This window comes from Rhineura floridana, chromosome 1 (assembly GCF_030035675.1).
Source record: "Rhineura floridana isolate rRhiFlo1 chromosome 1, rRhiFlo1.hap2, whole genome shotgun sequence".
Classification (NCBI taxonomy): domain Eukaryota; kingdom Metazoa; phylum Chordata; class Lepidosauria; order Squamata; family Rhineuridae; genus Rhineura; species Rhineura floridana.
The window spans coordinates 279,663,600-279,670,356 of record NC_084480.1 but is presented as its reverse complement, the minus strand read 5'-3'; the positions used below and the strand labels follow the sequence as shown (position 1 = coordinate 279,670,356).

The 6,757-nt window shown below is 40.6% G+C and overlaps 1 long non-coding RNA gene across 1 annotated transcript; it reads right to left on the bottom strand.

The window, feature by feature from the left end:
• Positions 1-2,051: 2,051 nt before the first annotated feature.
• LOC133375480 (uncharacterized) lies at positions 2,052-4,739 on the bottom strand. The gene is made up of 3 exons (XR_009760242.1): positions 4,618-4,739; positions 4,124-4,345; positions 2,052-3,488 (listed from the first exon to the last, which is right to left on the bottom strand). It is a non-coding gene; the product is annotated as an uncharacterized LOC133375480 (long non-coding RNA).
• Between the last annotated feature and the right edge of the window lie 2,018 nt (positions 4,740-6,757).

Below are 6,757 nucleotides of genomic sequence, written 5' to 3'. Positions count from 1 at the left end.
AAACATAACAAGTGGGAGTGGCGTCTTTGGAGATGGCAGGTGTTGCCACCGCTCACCATATGCTCAGAGGCACATGTTACAAATTTTTTCCAAGCTACACAGGAAGTGGATTGTACTGAGTCTCCTAACAACTCTCAGCACCCTTCAGAAACTACACTTCCCAGGATTCTTTGGGAGAAGATATGACTGTCTAAAGTGAAATAAAGGTCTGGTGTGGATGTGGCCACCTGATTAGCCAAGCCAAACAGCTGTGAGTCTGGCTTTTAGAACACTGGCGGTTCTTACCGAGCATGCCCGGCACTATAATAGACTTAAATGTTAAATTTATTAAATTAATTAAAAATCAGCCATGATTTTTTTAGTTTTAAACTGCAGAAGATGAAGGTCAGAGTATGTTGCAAGGTCAGTAACATGATTACAGGTACTCTGTGAACATGGCTGATTTTTAGTTAATTTCAACAAATTGTGAGACCACTGACAGAAAAAAGTCCAACAAGGGTCTGGATTTTTTCTCGTTTTACACTTTAAACTCTTGTGTATCACCATCAAAACTTAGAAGGTTGTTTGTTTGTTTGTTTATTAAATGTATATAGCCAAAGGCTGTTACAAAAGCAAAACATAACTATACACAAGACTAAAATAAAACAAGCAATAATTTGCTAATAAATTCAATTACAGCTATTAGCACATTTGACTCTAAGTTTCTTTGCTGCCAAGGCAAACTTGGCTGTAGATAACACAATGTGGGGTTGTACAGAAGATAATAAAAGGATCACTTTTTGGGAACAATTAAGGTCTTTCCTCGTGGCAATCAATGGATTTAAAAAATTTTCACGTGGGAGAGAGAACATTGGGCATACAAGCATATAGTGTACCAAATCCTCAGGTACCTTGCATCCAGCTATGCATAAACGGTCACCAATGGGAATTCCAAGGTATCTGCCCTGTAAATATGCTGAAGGCATTACCTGGAATCTCAGGTCAGTGTATGCTTTGCGCAGGGGGCCATAGAAGGTTGTTAAGCAAGCGTTTCTGAGTTCAGGACTATAAGTTTTGTAAGGTTTTGTTTTGAAATGAGCTTATGGGAAGCAGCAGAATGACATGGGGGTATTTTCAATTTAACATTGTGGAATGCAAAAAATCCATGATGACTAAAGAGGGATATTAAGTGAAGTTTTCAAATTCTTTCCCCTGAAATAAAAAAGAATATATTATATGAAGTTCAAGACCCTTTAGCTATGGCTAAAGAGAGAATAATTACAGAAAATTTAAGACCCTTTGGCTGGGGCCAAAGAGAGCATTGTTTGTACAAACAAAAATGTATAAAACCGTTTGAACATATAGAAATGCATAAAGCTGTCCATCTCTTGTTTGGCCTTGCTCTTTTTCTACTCCCTTCTGTTTTCCTCAGCATTATTATCTTTTCTAATGAATCATGTCTTCTGATTATGTGTCCAAAGTATGATAACCTCAGTTTCATCAGCTAAAATGATGAAACTGAGGTTATCATACTTTGGACACATAATCAGAAGTCATGATTCATTATAAAAGATAATAATGCTGGGAAAAACAGAAGGGAGTAGAAAAAGAGCAAGGCCAAACAAGAGATGGATTGATTCCATAAAGGAAGCCACAGACCTGAACTTACAAGATCTGAGCAGAGTGGTTCGTGACAGATGCTCTTGGAGGCCGCTGATTCATAGGGTTGCCATAAGTCGCAGTCGACTTGGAGGCACATAACAACAACAACAACAAAAAGCTGTTTGAATGAGGCTAATCATACTTACCTAGCAAGATGTTATTTGCCAGCCACACTAAGGTGTGTAATTGCTTCACAGATATCAACACTGCCTGTGAATTGTTATAAATTTGTTAAAGCCAGCTATGTGCCACTTTAACCCTTTTGTTACCAGTTAAAGCCAGCTATGGGCTGCTTTAACCATTTAGTTATAAGTGGAAGCCAGCTACATGCCTCCTTCTCTTGTATGTTATAAAGCCAGCTATGGGCCACTTTAATCATTATAGTTAAGATAAAACCAGCTTTGTGCCACTTTAATTATTATCAAGCCAGCTGTATGCTTGTTAGCATTGTATGTCCTAAGTTACTGGCTAAGGTCAGATTCTTCCTAAATCATGTATACACAATTTTTGCACTGGCTATGGCCAGCTATTTGTATTTCTAGTCTAAACCAGACCTTAATATAAAAATAAATAAATATGTTTGTATTTTCCCCTATGACTCTATTTTTATATTTCCTGCTTCATCTTCAGTCCCAAGAAGTATCATGGGTAGGGTTTCTTTTTCTAGGTTTACTAGCCAGTTGTCTGCTGTCAATAATAGGACTCACTTAGTTGAGGATAAAGTTTGGCATATAAGATGCCAGACTCAGAAACATGAGCCTAGAAAGAATGTGTAGAATCCTCATCTTTGTGCATCCATGAGACAAGGGTCCAGATGGTAAAAATTAGAAAATGTGTCAGTGCTGTAGGTGGGATAGATAGGAAATGGGTACTACTCTAGGTAGGGTGCTATTGCCCAGTGCTAATGCAGAGAATGCTGCCAACATCAGTAGCAGCATTTGGGTTTCCTGCATCAGATTTCTATGGTATTGGGTATTAGGTTTATGGTATTGAGTTCAGTGGGACTTATTATAGATTAAGTTTCTGGTCTCTCTCTCACACACAATTCCCCCAAACTAATACATTTTCTCACAAGGTAATACCTTTATATGTCAAATGGCTTTGAGGTTTCATTACAATCAAGCAGTATATAAATCTTTTTAAATAAATAAAATAATAAATAAATACTACTCCGTAATTATATACTGTTTGTATATATAGCTCTGTAATTACATACCCCATTACTAGAATTAAATATTTTGCATTTTGATATAGCCATTTTGATGTTCAGTATTTTAATAAACTGTGCTTTTAAACATATGAAGAACTGTATTTTTAAATAATAAAAAAGAAAAAGCATCTGAATAAAAGCCCTCAGAAGGGAACTTGCAATCCAAAGTATTGTTTTAGCTGAAGGTGAATCATTGGCAGAAGCAACTGCCGACATAGCAATTTGGATTCCAAAGTTTGCTTTCCATTCCTGTTAACTGCAAGAACTCAAAAAATATACTAGGTCTTTTTACGGGATGCAGACATAATTACAGCATTTGCTAAACTTGCTGAGGATTGCATTTCCTAGGGTGCGTTTATGTATATTTTTGCTTGTCTCTGGGTATAATATTTACTTTGGATCTCTTCAAAAGGCAGCTTCACCCATCTGGCTGTGCACAGCTTTGGGAAAATGCTTGTGTAGAGAATCACTTCCTCTCTCAAACGTTGTATTTTGAATTGCATTTGAGAATTGATTTTCAAGTTCCAACTTTGATAAAATGACTCCTGAGAGATCAGTAGGTCTCATCTTCTCCAGTTTCTTCATTTCTTCCACTGACATAATAATCAAGTGGTCTCTCTGTAGATCAGCACACCACCTATGGAATGGATGATGTAAGGCATAACAGAAAACCTGTTACTTCCTTTGCAGGATTTAATCTTACGCACAGCTGAGCAAAGCCATCTCTGACAGCCCCAACACCCATTGTTTTTCTTTGATGTTGGGGTAGATGTATCCTGTTTGGGTATCTCATACTGAGGCAGAAAGATGATTTATTTATGCTTTTTATAAATAGATATCATATGCATCTTTTTAGTCCAAATGTGTTCTCACCTTTTCTTGTATGAAGAGGAGGAAGAAGGATTTCTTGGCAAATGAGACAAAGGCAGCAACCATCCCATGCCACCCCCACACCAAGTTTCACAAGTTACTGCTTGCATAATAATGGTTTATGCAAACCCTTGATGTGAGACAACCTGACTTCTACTTTTGAAGATAATGCAACAATTAAGAGACTTTTAGAGCTACAATTTTAGATTTCTTTCTTTAGTCAGTGTCAGCACTGGGCCATACGTTGAAGGCCAAACTAGACTCATTGTTAATCCTGCGATTGCATTAAAAGAGTCTATTTTTACTTCTTCTGAATAATAGCCACAAGAGGTTCAGAAATGGGACCGTAGTATGCAGGGTGGATAGGGATGGCATTCATTGGCCAGTGCCACTGAATCTTACCTGGCTACAGCTGCACAGACTGATCATTGGCTCCTCCTGGGCAGGAAGGAGAACTTCCTTTCTTAGTATGATGTTGCTTGAGCATTATGTTACCTGAGCTCTGGCATGTCTTGTGTTTCTGGTTGAATCCTGCTGTCCTACCTTCTGGTTTGATCTCTGCTCCTTACACCTGGCTTGTCTTCTAGTCCTGCCTTCTGGCTTTGGTGTCATTGGGGCGAGACACTGAGGCAGACATCAAAGAGCCCATTTAGGAAAATGAGCAGAAGAGACAACAAATGCAGGGCTGGCTACCATATTTTAACATAGAATCAAAGAGTTAGAAAGGACCTTAAGGTTATATAGTCCAACCTACTGCTGTTGTAAGAAATATACATTAGCATCTGAAGTGGGGGTGCTGTAAGATCATTAAATCAGGTGCATATCACACTAGTGCTAAGGGATCTGCACTGACTGCCTATTAACCACCGAACCAGTTTTAAGATTTTGCTACTTACATACTAAGTTGTAAACAACTCTGGTCTGCCATTGCAATGCCCAGTAAGGACATTCAAACCAACAAATGGAACCCTGTTACCTTTGCCATGGCCTGATGATTATCAGGTTGTGGTACTATGGAGGTGAGCTTTTTTATGTGTGGCACAGGTGTTGAGGAATGCTCTCCCTGCTGAAATACAAGAGGCCCCATCGGCATAGGCATTCCACCAGCTCTTAAAGATACACTTGTTTAGGCAAGCATTCTCCTGATTTCCTCACTTGAACCTCCTCTTTGAATTGCTGCTTTTAATTGTTATGCTGTTTTAATGGGTTTGTTTGTTGCCCACTTTAATTGTGGGTGTGAAAGGTACTCCTAGCCACTGAGGTCATCTGGGACTCTAGTGACAAAGATGGATGCGGGAGCACCCCCAGACTACAAACCTGCTCTTTCAGAGGGAGTACGTGTTACAGTCAGGATGACTTGCATTTATTGTGATCCACAAGGATGGCAGGTATTACAGGGGAGGAAATGGTTAACAGAGAAAACTATCCAGGCTCTGGTTGCATCAGCTACACAGCTGCAGGAATTCAGCCCAATTAAGAGAGTCCCATAAAAGAAGGAGGGAGGCTGCAGATTGGTGTGGGGGAGTGAAAGAGTTGTATGAGAGAGGTGCTATTGTGTATATTTGTATTCCTGTGTATCCTGAGAACTTTATTTGTACGTTGCAAGTAAAGCTTCTTCCTAACTAAAGCTGTGGCAGTCTATCTGGTGTCTTACTTTGTTAATCTGGGTTACTGGGTTACAAATGCTTCCAACAGTATGACCCCATCCAAAGCAGGCAACTGACCAATTATCTGAACTCGGGAACCACCAACCCACAGTGCTTCCATCTTGCTAGGATTCAGACTCAGTTTATTGGCTCTCATCCAGCCCACCACCGAGTCCAGGCAGCAGTTAAGGGCTTGCACAGCCTCTCCTGATTCAGGCTTTTTCAGGAGCAGTCAGATCACTGTCTCTTTCAAGGTGGCTGGAACCACTCCCTCTTGCAATAAATGCATGGACCACACCCTGGATCCACTTGGTCACACAAGGAAGTGGTATTAAATATTTCATTTTATTTCATTTAATAACAGCATCTAAATGTATACTGCCTTCTGACTCTGATTGCTCTTTGGTCTTGACACCTGGCTTGTTGTCCAGTCCTGCCTTCTGGTTTGTTCTCTGATCCTGCTTGCTATTCAGTCCTGACTTCCAGTTCCCAACTCCTGACTTACTCCAGACTGCTCCCCATGGCCAAGCCCCAACAAGCTGGTAGTGTAGTGCTAGACAGTTGGGGGGGGAGGCTGTCTTTAGCTGCACATCGTTTTCCACTCTCAGGGGTTGAGCCCTTGGCAGCAATCTGAGGATGGGCAATCTAGTAGTCAGGGCTGGAAAATCAGTTAGAGCCAAAGGGCAAAGTAGGAAGCAGAACTGGACAATGACCAAGACTGCAGGAAATCAAGAAGTTCAGGAAGACCTTGTTATTCATGCAAGGCTCAACTGAAACATGAAGCCGTTTATACACCTTCCTGCTAAGATCCAGTGGTCAGCTCGGGTGGATGGAGTGAGACCAGTGCTAGAATGTTTTTTGCAGGAAAGACTGCCATCTGTAGTGCAATAGTTCACCACATGGGGCAGCCACACAGATTCCAGCAAAGCCCCATAATCCCCATCTGGAAATGACCCACAGAGCATGTCATTTGCAACCACTGAGGGTCCCTATAGGGCCTCTACTGGTTGACTTTCTTGCCTTTGCTCTTCCACAAGGTAAGTGTGTTTTCTTGGGGGGAAATATGGCAGGGTGAACTGGCATCAGAGGCAGGGGAATGGCAAAAGTGTTGTGTGACCATTTGATTGTGTATTGTATGTTATGTTTTAGTATCTCCATTCTGTTAAGATTAAGAGAGAGATTTTGTTAAGACAAGAGGTAGTAATGGCTACCAACTTGGATGGCTTTAAAAGAGGATTAGATAAATTCATGCAAGATAAGACTACTAAAGGCTACTTAATACCAGTTGCTAGTAATTGGGGGGGGAAGTGCTCTTGCACTCTAGTTCCGCTCGCAGACTTCCGATGGGTGTCTGACTGGCCACTGTGCAAACAAAGTGCTGGACTGGATG